Raw genomic sequence first — 19,607 nt, 5'->3', positions numbered from 1 at the left:
ACGGGGGAGACACGCGAGCCCCGAGCTGCTGTGGAGCTGCGCGCTACTTTGAAAGCCCGAGCGGCCAGCGCGCCGCGGGGAGCGGCATCCCCCGCTTCACCGCAAAGCAGCGCCGTTCCCGGGAGGGAAGAGTCGCGACAGCTGTCACGACTGAAGCTCTGACAGCTGGAAGTAACAACAGTGCCAAACTTTCTTCCCCCTCCCCTTCATTTCAAAAATCTAGTTTTTAGCCTCTCCCGAGCACAGGAGCGGTCCACAGCCGAGGCAGCGCCCGGCCCCTTCCTGGGTACTCTGACATACCCGCGCAGGACCAGGGGCTGAGCCCGCCGCTGTGCCCCCTCGCACGCACCCCGGGCTGGAAGTCACTGCAGCTCCCCAAGACTGGGAAAGTCATGCTCGTCATCGGTAGCCCTAGGCAATAATAACCGCAGTTTTGCAAGTAGTGTTCCATACATCCAGTTCTCTTCGTTTGTTAGTCCAAATAAAAGCACTGGCTTCAACCTGTTTGTTAGTTAAAGAAAGGATTTGGATGAATGTTTTGTTTCCATTGCAGTTCCTTCCTTCACACAAAATAATTGGCAGAGCACAGAAGAGTACTGGTAGCTACCAATTACCTGGCAACTGTTGTTGGCACCTGGCACCAGATTGTGTAACAATTATTTAGAAGTCTAAGTACTTAACTCCTTGAAAAGCATAGCTTCACTGGTTAATTACTCAAGTATATGGGGAAATTTATACATTCTCCCAGACATCCCAATTGACTTTGGCTTAACTTTGAGTCACAATGCCTGGAATATTTCACAGCATGTTCTAAAATCTATTATACTGTTTGAAATTAGCCTTAATCATGATTTTACAATAAAATAAAATTTTATTATTGATATGTTTTTCTAAAACAGAGGACAACATTGTCGAGACCTTAGTCTGTGTTTTCAAACATTGCAGGGCCAGTGGAATTTCACCGAGATCTGCCATTAGCAGTCTTACATACACTTGGTAATACCACTTTGAATAAAATTTTAATACAGATAGTTTCACTGTAAGAGCAAGAAATGTTTCTTATTTTGAGTATGTAGGCCTTATTTAGAACACATAGAGGTGATCTTTCTCCTGCATACTATGGACGTGGTCCTTCATATAGCATGTGTAGATTGGGTTGAAATTGCAAGGCTTAACCACCATCTTTCAATAAATAATCCACAAGAAGCTACTAATGCTTTTTTCACAAACCAAAAGTAAGTATAAGGTTGCTCAGCAGTTTGAGCACTATGGGCAGAGAACATTCTGCATTCTGCTCAGGGAACCTGGCAGTATATAGGAGACTGTTCACAGAAAAAAAAGGCAAGAGTTCAGGAACAACATAAAAACAAAGCCCAAAGCAGCTCTAAAGCTGTGCTCAGGAAAGCCAGTGGCCTTTGTACTGGGTGCTGGCTTAAAGAGGCTGGAGCAGGAAGATACTCTAGTGTTTTGAACTCTCCCATAAATGAGAAAGCAGGAATTGTAATTACAGATCCTGAAAACAGATTTAATTGCATCAAAGGACTCTTATTTCTTTACAATTTCTCATCCTAACTAGGAAAATATACAGGTTATTTTGCCTAGTTATGCTGCTTAGGAAGGACAGGATTTACCTAGGTCAATTTTCTAGGTTTTCTAGTGAGAAACACTCTGAATTGCATTCTAGGTGAGTGCAATGTGAATGTGAAAGAAATGATAGATTCGTTTACAGAAACAATGATTAAAAAGATGTGAAGGATTCAAGATAAATACGTCTGGATTTTGAGCAAGAAGTCTGGGAAGGTGACGTAGTTTATGATTTCATCATGGTGAATAACTGCAATGAAACCTGGGAAGAGAATCTTACACATTCAGTTTGTGGTGCTTTCCTTGAAAGATGATGAAACAACAGTGAGTAAGCAAATGGTATGCACTGAAGAAGAAGCATCTACATTTTGTTACCTAAGCTTAGGAAAAAAATTAGGAGTTTCAAGGAGGATCTTGGCAGCACAAAATCTTCTTGGGGAAAAAAGTGTTGCTGTATATGAACTCATGAATCTAATGAAGACAGATAAATAGGAAAAAGTTTTCAAGAAAAAAATTAAATTGAGGGCACTTCTATAAACCCAGTTGTTCAAACCACCACTGAGGTACAGTGTTTATTTCAGTTGTTTCCCCAACATATCTGTCATACAAAGCTCCAGGGAGGGGCCATTCTGGTGAACCCTAACCCTTTACCAAAATTACACATCTGTGTCTACCTTGCTGGATTAAATTTAATGAATGCATGTTTTCTTTGCTGCTTGTTCACTCAGCAATAGGTCCTTCAAGGATAAGGCTCTCTGCAGAAAGGTGAATTTAATTAATTATTAGTTCTATTACAGCCTTCTACAGCCCACCCAGGATGCTGTCCCCCAGAAATGTTCTGAATTAATACCCTGACCACATCTTCTGGCCACAGAACCACGAATGTTAAATGAAGGTTGGTGGAACACCACTGAAACCTGCATTGAGCACAGCTGGCCTCTCAGCACGTTACTAATGGTTTTTACAAACTGAGGAAACTTATGTTACAGCCCCAAGACACATTGGAGATAAACTTAGGAGAATCTCTCAAGTCTCAAGAATCTCCTAAGGCTCAAAGTAAAATTGAATTTCAGTTGAATTTCGAAGTGCCATTTAAAAAAAGAAAGACAATTATTTATTGCTGGGAAGACTGAACAGTTTCCTCACCTTACAAGCCCCGTTCCTGAAGTGCCCAAACCATCAGACTTACTTGCTACATTGTCAAATTCATGAGCGAGAAAGAACAAGAGAGGAAAGAAATGAACACACTGTAGAATTGTGTGAAATGGTGGTTCAAGACAATGCTGGGTTTCTCAAGCACAAAAAGCAGATGCCAGCCTGACAAGGAGGAAGGAGTCTCAATAACAGCATCCCACTGAAAGCTGTTGGAAAACAAAAGTCTATGAGTGCATTTTTCAGCCTCACAACCACAGTACTGTTGGCACAGCTTTGTAGAATTTACAGGATTTTTAGAAATAAAGTTTCTGGCTATTGTTGATTTAACTGATTTCCGGTGCAAGAAACATTATGCTGTTGTACAGTCTCTGTTTGCATCTGAGTGTCTCCTGCTCTGCAAGGACTTGTGAAAATGGGCCAACTGCTTCAACCAGATTTGACACAGGCTGAGAGTTTTCAACAATAGTTATATTCCTACCAGTTTCTTAAAAGTAGAGAACTGGAGGGAGAGAGGAGAAAGAAAAACCTTGCAAGATCAATCAAAGGAAAGGTTACAGCAAGAGATCACTCCTTATAAGCCTCTAGATAATCCTGTGTAAGCCACACAAGACTGAAACCTGATGCATGTATTAGTCACAAGAAAAGCCTTATTTTGAAGTTGCATCTTTTTTAAAACCAAAGTCAGTCAGCCAAGAGACACACGTTGGGAGGGTAACTGGCTACTTTAATACTAGAGTTCAGAGCACAATCTTTTACTCTGGTATGCTAGTTTTTGTGTGACCAAGCAGCTTTATATGAAACACAAAATGTTTTTTATACCTCTTTATGTATGCATAACACACAATGTATTTTTCAGATACAAGATGATGTTAAATCCTTTGAAATTAAGTCCAAATAAGGGACTTTATTTTTAATATTCGGATTCCCTAGTATTTTTTAAAACATAGCTATATATAAGCAAAGAGACAAGTAGAGCCTAGAGTTTAGACTGCCATCTAAAACTAAACCAATGCAGTTTAAAAGCAAATCAGAAGCATTTTAACTGCATATCTTTCATACTGAAGTATTAGTTATATTAGAAAAAGCAAAAAGGAGAAGCATGATCTTACATATAGGTGAGCTCTTTCCTTCAATTATTAATACTTTCAAATAAATAAGGCAGTATTTTGAAATTCGGTCAGTCCCAATATTGCTTGACACCATCTAGATTTAGAATATACATAGAAAAAAGTAAAAAGTGTTAAGAAACATTACATGAAATAAATCTGGCTTCAAAAATTCAGTAATTTCTTGTATAGGTAAGTCTGAATGATAATTGTATCAAAGAGAAAACAAAAGAATGAGATAAAATAGGCCATAGAATTTAGATATAGGTTATAAATTACACCACAAAGAGAAAATAATTTTTAGTCAAATTTAGAGCTTATTTTGACATTTCCAAATCAAAACATTCAGTTTTTATTTTGAAAATAAATTTCTCATTTAAAAATATTTTACAGGACAAAATATGTATAAAGCGAAACATTTAGACTAAAGAAAATATTTTGCATTTACAGGAACTGATATTATTTTTCTTTTAAATACAAAAATTTGCATTTCACTTGAACTGAATATTTCCCCCACTCCCTTATTTTTAATTTAGGTTTTGAATTCAATAATACATTTTCCAGATGCACTAAGAAATAGCAAACTTATGACTGAAGTCTTTCCTACTGTAAGGTCTAAAGCAAGTGGAGAAAAGAAACTTGAGTTCCTCAAATCCAAGCAAACAAGTGATCTATGAGAAACAATCACCAACCTTCATGCTATTCTAAGATGACTAAAAGAATAGTACATGATGAATAGAAGGCATTAATTGCATCTACATTGGAAAAAGACCTGACAACCACCTGTTCAAAAATCTGATCTGATTTAAAAATTGCTATTAGACATTTGCCTTGTCACTTCTAGAATAGTTTTGAAAACGTCATTAGCAACTGGTGGGTTGTCACTGTTTCGGTGACTACCACAAAGGGATTCACTTTGACAGTATATTGATGCAATTAGACATATACGAGATGCAGATCAGTACTCTCGAGGAAGATAAACGAGTGCTTGTTCTTTTTATTGGCAGGCCGAAGTTCCTATTTTCCCAGGGGTTGGAACCAGACTGGCTGATTTCCTAGCGTCACAGCTAGAGCTATTTCAGAATTTGGTTCCTAGGTTTTCTGACTTCAGCACCAGCTTATTTTGCACTTATTATTTTTGGAACAGAAAGATGAAAGGCTATTCACAGGAAATACCATTGAGAGATAACTACTAAACTGAGGGACCTTCAACTAAACATCCTTTAGAAACAAACTGTTTAAAAGATCACTCCTATATCATTCTTAGTATTATTCTTACAGCAAAAGTCACTGTGGATGTACTCATTTAAGGGATAAACCACTTATTTCTGTGTCTTCATTGAAGTAGTAATGTAGTACAACTAGTGGCCAGAAATCAAGTTATTGCTTTCAAAAGATTCTGTGTCTGCATTTAGTACCTCCTTACACCATGATCCTTAATATTTTTGTTAAGACTTTAAACAAGAAGAATGCCTTTTCAATTAATCTGAAGTGCAGTGAAATAATTATAAAATCATGTTTCCTCTGAAATTAATGTGCTTTTGATGAGGTTTGTGAGCAGAGCCCTTAACAGCCACTCCATATACTCACTTGGTGTATCTTTGCCTCCAAGCCAGCACTAAGGCAGAGGTGATGATATGACTGTGATACCATCTAAAATGTCGAGCTGACAAGTCCACAGCCTTCCACCGGCTCTTGGAGGGCAGGTCTCAAATGTCACAGCATAGGAAGCAAAACCAGGTAATTCTCAAGTACAGCTATGCTGAATCATAGGAAATGAAAGAGAGCTTCACTTTCATTATAGACTTTCTCTACTCTGAGGTTTGAACCTCTAATAGCAGAGTTACAGGCTGAGCCTGAAAAGCTGTACTTTAATATGGTCACAACAACTGCAGTTGAGTTACAAAAAAGCTGATTATAGCAACTGGATTTAAACGTGAAAATAAAACCACAGAGCTGCTCACATGGATGTCTTATGGGATGAGTAGATGAGTACGGCAAAACATCACAAGACATAACAGGAAGGCCAGTAGAATCAACAGATGATTTGCCTTGAGGCACAATCTAGCTCTGATATATTTATTGTCCCTATAGCTCTAGGTGGAGATCATAGCCCTGTGGTAAAGTGTGCTGGTAGTGTAAATTGTGCTGTGTTTGTAATCCTTCCAAAGATTGGTGTCCTAATGAGACTTTGGAAGACTTAGGTCTAAGGAGACTTAGACTGCCAGCAGAAACCCAAGTCCTTTTGTGTGCTAATGTGTCCTATTTACAGGTCACACAATAACCTAGCATGCCTTTGGAAGGTCTGTTTTGGAAGCATGGATGTGCACTGGGTGATTTTGGCTGCAAACCATTCCACCAAGTCTTTCACCAGTGCTTGGGCTGACATTCCAAGCCACTGAGCATTTTTAAGCAGCTGCCCATTTCTTAACATCAGTAATAGTCAGAAAATATTTCTTGCTCCGTAGCTCCTAAGTTTCTTCCCAAAATTATTTCTGAGATTCCAGACTAGGCAGCATTCAGCTCTGCAGTAACAAATGCTCAATAACTTGCCTATTTGTGCTTTAATTGTTTGACTTTTACTGTTATTTTTCAGCATTTGTTTTCCAAACCAAAAGACTCCCCAGTACAGCCTAAAGTAGGAACTTTAAACTTGAGCAGGGTCATTTTTGGATTGTTTCACTCTCGTGATTTGATCTTTTTTTCTCTGCTGCAAAAGCTTTGTGCACATGGTCTAACTACCCAAATTTTCTGGAAGAATACTAGAATCAGTTCCATAAACATAGCAAAACCCTTGGAAATTATTCCAGAAATAGCATCTTTCAGGCATGTATGAAATACACAAAAGGCATGTGATGTGGAAAAGAAGTTGAGTTGAAATAAATGGCAATATGCCGTGCTCTACTAATAAAATAAGTTGATTTACTTAACATTCAATTCACATTAGACTTCACAGATGTTCAAAATATGACCAAGTTTACTCTGCTGGAATCAGACTCTGGGTATTTGGCCTCACTGTGTAGTACTGCTCCCCTGTGTGCCACAAAGCCTTAGTTCACTTTCCACAAACTGAGGCAGAAGTGTTGAGCTGGTTATGCTTGGTGTAGTTTCTGTCACACCCATTTCAGGTGATGGGAATGAGCACAGCTCTGCCAACACTGGAGCCACACTCATAGACACTACTGTGAAATTTGACCCTTTCTGGTTATAGGGAAATTTAGAAAAAGTACAGGATGGGAGTGCAAGAGTAAAGTGTTCTCTTTAAACTTGTTTGAGTGTCATTGTGGTGATATTTAAAGATTTTATTAGATGTCACTAAGTGAGAGCTACACAGCTTGTTCATTGTTCTCCTTAGCTTATTCCTAGTAAAAGCTTGTAGTTATAAAAAAGTTCTTATTGTGCTGCATCACAAAGTTTCTTCTGTACTTACATACATACACATGAAAAAGAGGAATTGAGCCACCTTGTCTTTAAAATAAGAGACTGTGACTCAAAGCTCCTTAAATAAGTGCAAAAATACATATTCTCCCATTTGTCATGATGGTGTTCATGTGAAAAAAACCTGTCATCAATCACAGCCATGGCCTTTTCTACATCTTCTGCCCACTAACCACACCTCTGTCTGGGTTGCCTCTCAAGCCCTGAGCTAGGCACCAGAAAACAACAGAAAAATACTTTTCTTCTTACTTCAAAATCAATTGAATTAAAGGTACAAAATAAGAAACTTTCAGTTCAGAGTTAGATTAATATTTTGATGATTAACCATTAAAATAAAAGTTCTTAAGAAAAAAATTATCATCAAAAGAAAAAAATCACCATGTTTCATGCCAGTCATTTCTATCCATGATTTTGCTGCTTAGCGAAAAAACAGTTTTGGAAAATATCCTTGCAAAGGAAAGCACTTAAGAGTAGATTTAAAGTCAGTAGGTGTATGTGGCTTGTCTTTGCTGGACTTAAGGACTATGGAGGAGATCCACAGTTTGTGTAGGTCGTAAGTTTGAAAATCTCAAACCTCTGTTTTATCCAACCAGTGCAGCCATCGATGTGGTCTCATCACATCTCAATAAAAACTATTATTCTATTAAACAGACTTACATTTAATATATAAATTTATTATATACCCCAGAGTTCTGCTGTTCATCTTCACCAAAGACTGTATTTTATCCTGCTCTGGAGGCTTCTTTCTATTATGCAGTCATTGTGTTAGCCTGTCTAGACCACAGTGTGAGGTCATCATTGTACCATCTGTTAAACTTGTTTGGGTTAGTGTGTCTGCAACTCAGTTCAGCTCAAATGTTATTAGAACATGCTCAAAAATGAGGGTAAGTCAGGCCAAATCATACTTCCCAAGTATAGTACAGGTTCTATGATCTATTAGTAGTAGATTTACTATTTACAGATGATACAGCTATTATTCTATTATAGGTTTATTACAGAAGAATTTAGAAGCCACTTCAAGCTAGTCTTGAAATATTTTCATATGAATATCTGAATTCTCACAAAAGTCAACATATTTATGTGGCATGGAATTATTTCATTTATAGCACTGGAACAAATGTGGAAAAAATGCCATTTATCTGAAGACCCATGTCAGAAGAAAATATTAGATTTTAATATTCTGTTTGACATTGTCTAAGGCCTTGCATACAAGGCCGCAATCTCAATCAGATGATGGGGAAGGGAAGGCACCACTTAGTGGTGTTTCGTGAAGATGCGAGTGTGACCCCTCAATCTGTGGCTCCAGTGTTTCAGGGCATGCAGATTCATCAAAGATAAAGCTTGCAAACTTGTTTAGTTTGATGTTAACAGAAACAAACCAAATGTTGATAGTGAACTTATTTTGACTTACCTTCCAATGAACTTCCATGCCAGAAACAATTGTTTACATGCATGCATTGCAGAAGAAATATACTGAGTGAGAGTGTCTTTAAGCCAGCTTAGAGTCCAACAAGGTGATTAACACCTTGTTCTACAAAGAAATAAAAAACCTTTTGAAGTAAACCCCTTTCTTTTTTGACAGTTTTAAAATAAAAAAAAGCAGTAGCTTTTGTTTCTTGTTTGTTTGGGGTTTTTTGATTGATTGGGGTTTCTTTGCATTGTTCTTTGTATTACATATTTTTAAATCAGCATTACATATTTTTAAAACAAGGAGAAATAATGAGTAGCACAAGATACAGCATGTGTTCAATTTCTTATGAAGTTTCTGAAGTGAACACATTGCAATCTTTTTTGATAGCTATGTGATCTGCTTATTTCCAAGAAAACCTAGGCTTTATTTACTTCCATATTTTTGCTATACAAATGCATTTAGTTTGACATCCCTCATATGAACCATATTCTCTTAAATAAAAAAAAACCAGCAAAACTTAGTAAGTTTTTACCTGAATGTTGAAGAAGCTGCTTCCAACCTTGTCTGCAAAGAAAGCAATGAAAGGAAAGAAAATTGAAACACTGCTAGATATTTGCATAGATAAAAGTTAGGTACTCAGGATTTTTTAATCTGTGTTTTCTTAAATATTATAATTTTGTCCCAATACCAACCCCTAAAGAATACCAGTGATTACTGACTCTACTTTGAGATCGAGCCACTGACCACAACTCTTTGAGTGTGACCATCCATGCAATTCCTTATCCACTGAGTGGTCCATCTATCAAATCCACACCTCTGTAGAGACAAGGATGTTGTGTAGGACAGTGTCGAGTGCTTTTTGACAGGTAGATGATGTCAGTCTATCTTCCCTCATCCCACCACTGCTGTAAACCTGTATAGAAGGTCACCAGTCAGTCACGACTTGCCCTTAGTGAAGCCTCCTTATTTTTTATGTGCTTTTCATGTGTTTTCTCAGGGGTGGAAATATACATTGACCTCTCCACCCTGTCCCTGAAAAATATTTTCTTCATTCAGGTTTTGTATTTGAATTGAGTAGTGTTGCATATCAGCAGATATATCCTCATTTAAAGACCTGAAAACTTCCAGACTATAGTAAGTAATCTGTTCATTCCTTTTCAAACAAATCCTATTAGTTCACTTCAAAATACATTCATCTTCTTAACCTAAAGTCATGTCACTCTGTTGTGAAGGCCGGTATGAACTGATACCACTTTTGGGAGGCTGGGATGTTCAACCAGCAGGAAATAAATGAAATCAAGGGGGGAAAAAAGTTGATTTTGTGCCAGTGCTTGGAAAATCAGTTCTTCCAATTGACTGTCATCCACTACTAACAGATGTGCTGTAAAAGCAGATGAAATTCATTGTTAGCATATTGCTTGGCAGCCAGAGCCAATTACAGATTGGAGAATTGAACCTTTATAATACAAGAATTTGCATATGGACATTACATGTACTTACATATAGTGATAAGTATTTTCAAACTGGTTAAAGGAAGGCTTGACCAAACTCATGTAACATTAGTATGCATTAGCATAGCTCTTTATTTCACACATAATACAGAATTTTTTCACTGTTATATTTCAGTCTGATGCTTTATTTTTGCTGATCATATTTCTTTATGTTTTTCAAGATAGAATACACTTTGATACCTCACAATAAAATTATACAGTGATTTCCAGGAAGATAAAAACTTTTTTTTTACAGAACATGAATTAAAAAAAGCAGGGGTTGGTTTAAAGACATCACACTGAAAAGTCTACATTTAAAATAAATTCTAATTCATACAGTGGTACCTTAAAATATTTCACTGTAAGTCTTGAAATAAATGTTTCAAAATTAATTTACATACTACATGTATGCATACCTGTACACAAACACTTCTTTCATTTTCAGTTAATTGTATTACTGGCAATATTTAAAAGCATTAAATGTGGTTTTACTAAGGGCAGTAGCTATTAGAACATTTTCTCTTAAGTCAGATGTTGAAAACATTCACACAGATGGAGGATGTAGAAATACCCTCGCTTTCTATCAATCCAATATGATGAACATTTCTGTACAAATTTAATTTGCTTCATGCTTACAAATATATATATATATATATTTTGTATTCTTTCCTTCCCAAATTACACTACATTAAACCTACTTGATTGCTATGACAGAACCAATTGCATAATTACAGTTTTACAGTGTAACATGGGCTCAATTTTACTCTAAAAGTCTTACTGACATACACAGGACATTTACCTGGGGGAAAAAAACAACAAAACTCCAAACCCCACCCTTTCTAGATTTTTCACTCCTTTGGTAGTTGAACAGCCCATATATTCAATCTCCCCCCACAGCTATGTATTTAATCTCTCTTTAAAGTTTTGCTCTGTTCATTTCTCAAATGTTGAATAAATGTTTCCTTTCTGTAAAATATATACTCAAGCTGAAAAACAGAAGGTCTGCTTTGGCTGTTTTGTAGCATTCCTGTCATGCAAGACATTCATGTGTCTGATTTAACCAGGCCGGTGAAGCAAAGCCAGTGCTGCTGCAGTACTCTCTTTTTACAAATAACTCTAAGATACTCTAAACTCGTTGCTAGAACTCACTGATCAGGTCTGATTATCTCACTTTCCAAGCACTGCCAAATCCTCTTCTACAGCTTCAACAAATGTAGTTTTCCCCATTCTGTATGTTCAGAAAGCTGCAGCAATGGTCATTCTCCCAACCTGTGGCTTTCAGATATTTGCTATCTATTCTCAGGCCTAGGGTCCTAGACCCTCCCTAAAATTATAATCTGTGATTGAGTGGATTCTGGTCTCCATCATGTAACTGATTAATTTTCAAGGAAGCACATTTATACACTCTTATGTTAAAGAGGTAAAGCTTATTATCTTAGTATTCAAGTAATAAAACATATTTATTCAATAGTTGCTCAATATTTTCATTGTTTTCTCAATAAAGGAGAACTTTATTGCAAATTGTTAAAAGAATAAAAAATTAGAAGGAAAATATTTATTAGATAGTCTCTGCCTGTAGGCAGACAAATTTTCAACCAGAACTAATTTTTTAACAAAGGTTTCTATTTGTTATTAACTCTAAAGCTGGTCGTGGAGTGGTAAAAGATGCAAGGAATAGACATGAACAAAAAAGGCCTCTATTTTCACAGGGAAAATTTTTGATGGTTTTCAGTTTTTACTTCAAACCTCCTATGCTCGTAAGCTTGTTTGGGGTTTTTTTTTTTTGTAAATAATGAAAATTCAGTTTTCCAAGGATAAGACAGAAATTTTAGAGAAAAAACCGAAACAAAACAAACAACCAGTTTATGAGAATAGTCTGCCATTGAAGAACATTTGCTTTGATAGCAAGTATTTGACCAGCCTGAACAAGGACCCTGCTTTTCTAGGGAAACTATTTCTATTTTCAAAACATGTTGCTACTCCTTTCCACTTTGCCCAGTGGTGTAGACAAGAATCATGGGTTCCCACTCAAGCCTGGGGGCCTGACCCTACCACTCCCCAAGGTGCAGAGTCCCTGGGGCTCTTTAAGTAGCTAGATTGAACATTTTGAACATTGCATCATTTCACTGAAATGGTTGCTATTTGGTTTTTCATTTCTAAGAAAGAAGAAATGTGATTTTGCTCCCTAACTTAAGTATTGTAGCAGTAAAATAATACGTTCCACAAAAAACTCTAGAAAGATCTATTTCACTAAACAAAGCACTGTAAGATTATTTCACCTAGGGTAACATCATTCTTTTATCGTTTGGGAGACCTATGTTTATCTCTTGAAAAATATCACTCATCTGTCATCCCTGCTATCTTTGCAAAGTACCCTCTCCCATGCAAAAATATAATTTCACAACTGCTCACTGACTTAGCAAGACATATCATGGGTTAAAAGTGAATTGCAGGTGCAACTAACAGTCTGTTCTAGATGTTTTGTGCTGTTCTGCATGACAAGTACTGGGAAGATCAGTCGATGCTGTAGTTCAGTTGAAGGCTGGATGTAATAGGTGGACTGGTATGTGTTCATGCCATAATTTGGATACAAAGTGGAAGCAAACGAAAAAATAAGGAAAATGTGTGGATATAGGAAACTAAAGCAAACAGATTAGTCACTTAGAATTATTACCCTTGGTAGCTTATTTTCTGCTTCCTGCTTCATTCATGTTGATTTTCAGGGTGTAAATGGGAATAATATTGGTCCAATTTAGGAAGGTTTTATTTAGCTTGTTTTCTGGCTTCTCTGTGTGTGGAAATGAACAAGAGTGTGAATTGCTGCAGCTACTTTTTATTTTGGAAAACAAAATCCAAACAATTCTTGGAAACTGGAGGGTGAAGGGGAAGTATTCCATATATTCCATTCATCATATTGCCAGTGGTAGCATCTGCTTTGAAAAGGCTGGTTAAAGAGCAATGTGTAATCTTACAGCCAAGCTAATTCTAATTCCTACTTCTGTTCCTAACTGACAAAGGAAAATGAACCCTGTTCAGAAATCTTATTTAAAAGTCTATTTCCTTATTAAATGACAAGCAAACTTTCAAAGTAAAAACTGAATGGGCTTGACTAATAGGAAGGCCTAGTGACTACCTTGGGAAGGAAGGGTTTTCAAGAGCATCATAATGCCTGGAAACTGGATATATTGACCAAAATGTTCAAAATGGTTCTCACAAGGCTTACACCCTTAGGGACTTAAGTCAAGTTATCCCACTTTTTGGGAGAAAGTAAAATTGATGTTATTAATCAAGCATTAAGTTGCACAGTAGACATGCTTATATGTATATTAAAAAATATTTTCTAAATGTTGTTGGAAAAGCAATCATTTGTGTGGTTTTTTCCCACTGGTAAGTCATGCATAGCACACAGAAAAGGAGGGGGGTTGTGTAAAATCCACACACCCCAAACCAGAGTAATTTGTTATAGAATGCTGCTTATGGCATAGAGGAAATCAATTATTTGTGTTAGTAACTAAAAGAAATTTAAGCTGTCTACAATTTAACATATATTTAGCCAGACTTTTGTAGCTAACAATGTGGGTATTCAAAGCACATAGAATAAAAGTATGCATGCCCACTTATTTAAGAACTAACTTTGCTTTGAATAGAATTTTCTGAACACATTAGCTAGAGATCTAATTTTATAAGTAATTTTTGACTATGTCACAAAGTTTTGTAATGAAAAGGAAATGAGGAGTAAAAAAGCACAAAACACGAAAGAATGAGTCAAAATCTGATCTTGTCCTGGCAAATACCCAGAGTGATATAATTGGTTCTAGCATAATTGAGATTAGAAACTCTCCCAGATAATGCAAGAAATAGGCCCAGGAGATGAGAAATATAATTCCAACTAATTCCATGGCCATGTGATAACTCTGCTAAGCAGTACAAGAAGCTTCCTAAGCATTATGCAATGCACAGCCATACAAAAATTTTTAGTACAGCTGATATTTGATGAGGGAGATTGAATTCAATTAAATATCTTTATTTCTTTTTGAATTCAGTTAAATATCTGGGTAGAAGGGAACAGGTACAATCTCTTTTCCAAACAGCTCCGAGATGCTGAATAGCACTGATGGGATGCAAGGAACCTGAGCAGGAAAGATGTATTTCTGCATTCTTTTTATAGAATGTGAAGAGTAACCAAGTTAGTAATTTAATTTCATATTATCTTAAGTCAGTAGGTTAATTCTTTTGAGACACACATTGGCATTGAAAAATACACAGTGCCTGTCTGAGCTGGGTGGTGGAAGGAATGAGACTTATTAACATGTAAATAGATTTATCTGAACACTAAAATGGATATGCAAAATAAATAGCTCTGTCAAAGAAACTGATTTTAACAAGTGGACTCAGAGGACAAAGGATCACCTGATGAAGATGTTGAGAGTCAGCTTTCAAACACAATTAGAGATTATGGAAGGAAGTGTCACCCACCATTTTAGGTGAATCAGGGGACATCAGTAATTTATATAAGAGAGAAGAACAGCAATAATTGTAGATGCCAGAAAAGGCTCTAATTAGGCAAGAAAGGCACATGCAGGAAGAGGAGCTCAAACTAAAAAAAAATGCTCAAGAGTGGCAACAAAATGGGAATGTGGAAATTTAGAATATGTTTTCAGTTATTTCATCACAGAAGTCTGCATGCTGGCTGCACCAGCTAAATTTTCTGGCATCTGCACAAATATTGCTGCTATCCATGTCCTTGAGGAAGGAAACTGAAAGAAGAGCTTGTAAAGAGACAGATATCTGGAAAACCTATGCTTGCTGGTATCCTGAGGAAAGGAGAGTATGTACATCCTGTAACCATGGGTCAGTTACCCTCAGTGGTTCCCTTTCTACAAAGAAGTAGCAATAGAGCTGCAGGAAGCATGACAGGGCAGTAGAGTGCTCTGAGACCAATGGAAGCTCTTGCCATGCCAAGAGCCAGGTGCAACAGCCCAGGGTGCCTCTGCCAGCGGGTACTTCCCCATGGCGAGGGACAAAGGCACTGGTAAATTTGCAGTTGAGCACCTTCCCATCCTAGAAGAGCCATCTAGAAGTCTGGTATCAAGCAGATTAAAGCAAAGACATGCTAAAATAAAAGTCTTCATTTCCTAAGGCATATTTTTCCCCTTTAAGAAATATACATCCTAGATGTATAGAGACCTAAGAACAGAGACCTAAGGACATAAAGGGCATGGACTTGTGAATATAAATAGCATAAGCAACAAGGTAAAGAAGGTAAATCTGAGGAGCTTCAGAGCTAGGCTTACAGTAGAAATAAAGGGAAGGAAGCATGTCAGTGAAGATGAGGCAGTTACTCCAGAAGTGGAAAATTGCCAAGCTGAGATTTGCCGCAACAGGCATTGGAAGTCTTCAAATGAAAAGGCCTGGGAAGCATTGCAATTACTGTGCCTTGGTTCATCTCCCATGCTGCACATTTTAGAAAGCTAAATGCCTGTCATGTGTTTCTTGAATAACACCCCTCGTCACAGAGTTCCAGAACTGTTTCTAACAAGAAAGCACAGAAATAGGCCCATATGCTTATTAAATCATCAATTCTGCTTGAGTAAAAAAAACAAAGCAAGCCAAAAACTCCTCAAAAACCTATATTTGTGACATCAAATGGGTTTATTTTAGTTCATAAAAATACTGCATAAGCTCATTCAAAATCAAAATACAAAGTCCTTGGAAGTAAACCTAATTTCAGGTTTGTGAAGCTCAATATTTTGAGAAGTACATTTTTAAATACATTTGGGGCATTTAATAGTACTAAGTTTTCCCCTTGGTGTTTTTTGTATTTAATTTTAGATAACATACTGATATTAAAGTTAATAGTTAAGGACTTATCCATTAATGTTAGAAGTCTAAGGGTAATGGGCCAAAACAATTCCACAGATTACAATCTATATGGTAGACCTTATGACTCAATTAGAACATATTATAAAGTGAGCTCCCAGGAAATTGCTCAGAAAATAGAAGAGTGATTTTCTTTTACTTTTTGACTTATCATATAGTACTCAATTATATTTTACAGTTAGGCACTTAGACTAGGAAAGCTTTACTCTTCCAAAATTATCTTTTTTCTTTGAAAGATGTTGTTTTGCCAATAGAAGACAATCTGAATGCTTCTGTAAGGAATGAGAAGATGAATTAACACATTTTGACAGTTTGTAATATGACATAATGATTTAAATGCTTGCTTTCTTGAACAATGAAGAAATTAAGATCTTTTTTATCTAATGATGATTAATAGAAGACTTCAAAAAATATTTCTCATAGATGAGTAATGAAGATGAAACAGTTTAGGAGGTGAGTGTGATAGGGTGGCAGGACTGTCCTATGAGGTCTATCTGTTTCTCTAGGAATCACACCCAAATGGAGGATTAGCCCAGACTACATTTTTAAACAGGTCATAGACATTTTTCAGATTGCCAGCATTTCAGACAATCCCTTACTAAGTAAACACACAAACCTAAGAACTGATTTTTTGTGCTGTATCATTTACTTACTGATCCATAGGAAAAGTTGAAGGCCCTAGATATTTCAGAATTGGTAATCTTCCATTATTAAATCTTTATGATATTCTTTGATGTCTTCCCGAATTTGGCTATCCTAAGTAATGGTGACTTTTCTCATACTCCTCTTTACCAGACCATGAATCCACAAAAAATACCAGTTGTAATATAGTTATCTAGAACATGTATTTGATCTGCTCATTATGTTACTAGAAGATTCATAAATGGAGAAGAAATTCAGTTGCCGACTTGTATTTGGTCAACAGACTACCGTTTTTATGCAATAACCTATGAGCTAACTTGTACATAACTTTTGCTTTTATAGCCAGATGGAAAAAAAAGAACCAATGGAATTCGTGGCAGGAAGAATGCTAACCAGGCATTCATTTCGTTACAGATGTCAAACACAGAGGTGCTTCTAGGTTACTTTCAGTTTAGAGACTGCAGTGATTGATTTAAAGTACTGCTGTTACTTACAACTAAAAACTATTTGACTATGATCTGCGCCAAAGCAAAATGCCATTCTTTGGCTTTCCCTTTACAGAAAGATTTAATTATGCTTGCAAGGTTCAGACTTTTTTAGGCACAGAAAACATTTCCTATGTTCCTATGTTCCTGGATTTCTGATTGTGCTGCAGCTGTTAGACAGCTTGTATATCCAGAAGCCAGTATAGCTGAACACGGAGGGATTGTCTATGTCATCCATACAGGGGAGGGGCAAGCTTTCTAAATGAATCAGCCTTGCTTTCAGTCCATAGTCCTCTAATGATTGTGACATATGGAGCATATCCATCCTGCTCTAGGGATAATAAAGAATCCTGTAACATCTTGCATTGCTGCTTTGAAATGGTTTTGTGGACACTGCTAAGAAAACTCTCAGGACACCTTCTGGGTCAGCACTGTCATTCAGAGGCTTGGCTGGACATAACCACTGAATTTGAGACCTCTCAGGTGATTGGCTGAGATTCTGGCTCCTTGTCTCAGTAGCATTCCAAACCAGTGGGATAGATGCATGCTTGGCTGTATCTGCTGCATGCCACTGGGTAAGAAGCATAGGCATAAGGTAATGTACACCTTTTAAGCAAAGAAAACAACATTATCTCCAGATCAGTAGTCATCCATCCTGCTATACAGAGTCACTTAAGAACTGCCAAGAACAGAGAACAATCTTTTTCCCTAACTTGTATTGCTCACTGTCTATTTTGTGAAGTGGTTGATACAGGAAAATAAAACTTGATTATTTAAATGCACTGATAACCATCTTTCCCTTGGTAGCGCGACATAAAATATGGCAAGAAGATATGTTGATTCTTGCAGGAATCAGAAGTAATTTTAGAAAATAGTCAGAATTAAATTTTCACAGTTCCTGAGGCACACACGGTACCAGTGCTTGTGTGGCTTGCTTCATGTCACACCCAAGCACTGCACTGAGACATTTACTTTAAATGTCAGTGAGGTTCTGAAAGCAATCTAGGTTGATTGCTGAGCATAAGCTAAACTTTCTTTATTCTTGTGGTTTGTAAACCAGAAGAAAACTAGGAACAAAATCAGAAATGTTTTATGTTGTAGCTGGTTGAGCAAACTAGAGATTGATGTGGTTTTGTGGTTTCCTTAGTTGTACCAGGAACTAACCAAAGTACCAACTGGTCTTCTTGCTGTGTCATTCTCTTTATTACTGCACATTACAATATGAAAAGGGAACCTCTAAGACACTCTGAGTTGCTTTTTGTTTATTTGTTTCTATTTTCATTGTATTTAACTTCTCTTTTACAGTGGACTTCAAGTTTGCACTGTATGGATAGTTCAAATGTCATTATTGAGTCATAATCAAACATGCATCATAGAACTATAAGATGTTAAACATTAATCTCAGAGCACAGTTTAACAGGATAAAAGCATTAGTTCTCAAACACTTATCTCTTAACCTTATAGTATCTTGGTTTGAATTTAATGGCATCTTCCTCATGCAAGTAGAACATCTGAAATAAAACAAAGAAAACCAAATTAAATTCTGCTCCTGGAAATCATTTTGGTAGAATAGATATATCCAGTCACAAGTATTAAAAGAACCAAGTAAATTGTAGGTGAAAATTGTTTAATGTTCAAAATACTCTTGGTTAATGAGAGGTTAGTCTTGGAAAGCATCACTAAGGTCTTGCCTGCTTAATTCTTCCCCAGGCCTTTGCTGCTAGTGACAGGATAATAGGTGAATGTGAACTGTTGATCTGAACTAATGTGGCTTCTGGAGAGGGGAAAGAGAACTTTAATGTTAAGCTGAAAGAAACAAAAGAGTCAAGAAGGAGAGTCTGAAATAAATGCTATTCAAACATAGCTCCTGCCTTTGGAAGCAAAATCTGAGATACTTCAGAAAGAAACAAAAATATGTGAATCAGTCCATTACTAAAAGGACTTCAGAAAAGGATTTTAGACAGAAGGTAAAAAAGGAAGCAAAGACACCATCTCTATGAAGAGTCTGGATTAGACATAATAAAATCCTCTAAGATTATGAATTTAGTTTACGGTGACACTGCTACTTTCCTTAAGGGTCAGAATTTCATATTAGATACATATAAAATTCCTTACAATGTCAAGTTACACTGAGATAAAGAACCACCAATCAAAAGTCTTGCTATGCCACCCATTGACATTTGTTAGGGCTAGAAGAGTGTCTCCTATCCTGTGAAAGATCTTGTTTTTAAAGTTCTTGTTTAATACTTTTTAAATACTGTAGCAGGTATTCCTTTCCAGATACCAGTAGGATGATCTGATCTTAGTTCAATTTATATTTTGTAGCAGAAATGTACTCTCCTATACCAGTACTGTTTCCTAAGTGATCAGCATTAGCACCTGCCCATCCATTCTCATTGCCCACACAGTCCTGCTG

General features: G+C 36.7%; 1 long non-coding RNA gene across 1 annotated transcript in view; it reads right to left on the bottom strand.

Moving 5' to 3' along the window:
* Nucleotides 1-4,309: 4,309 nt before the first annotated feature.
* LOC108447026 overlaps nucleotides 4,310-19,607 on the bottom strand; it is a 69,236-nt gene continuing 53,938 nt past the window's right edge. Inside the window, exons 3-5 of the long non-coding RNA XR_001862383.1 lie at nucleotides 18,649-18,702; nucleotides 9,227-9,258; nucleotides 4,310-5,607 (exon numbers count right to left, since the gene is read on the bottom strand). This is a non-coding gene — a long non-coding RNA (uncharacterized LOC108447026). The remainder of the gene's footprint in view (nucleotides 5,608-9,226; nucleotides 9,259-18,648; nucleotides 18,703-19,607) is intronic.

The sequence above is a fragment of the Corvus brachyrhynchos genome, unplaced genomic scaffold (assembly GCF_000691975.1).
Source record: "Corvus brachyrhynchos isolate BGI_N302 unplaced genomic scaffold, ASM69197v1 scaffold255, whole genome shotgun sequence".
Taxonomy (NCBI): Eukaryota; Metazoa; Chordata; class Aves; order Passeriformes; family Corvidae; genus Corvus; species Corvus brachyrhynchos.
The sequence above is the reverse complement of the archived record's forward strand: the minus strand, read 5'-3'. Positions and strand labels throughout refer to the sequence as shown.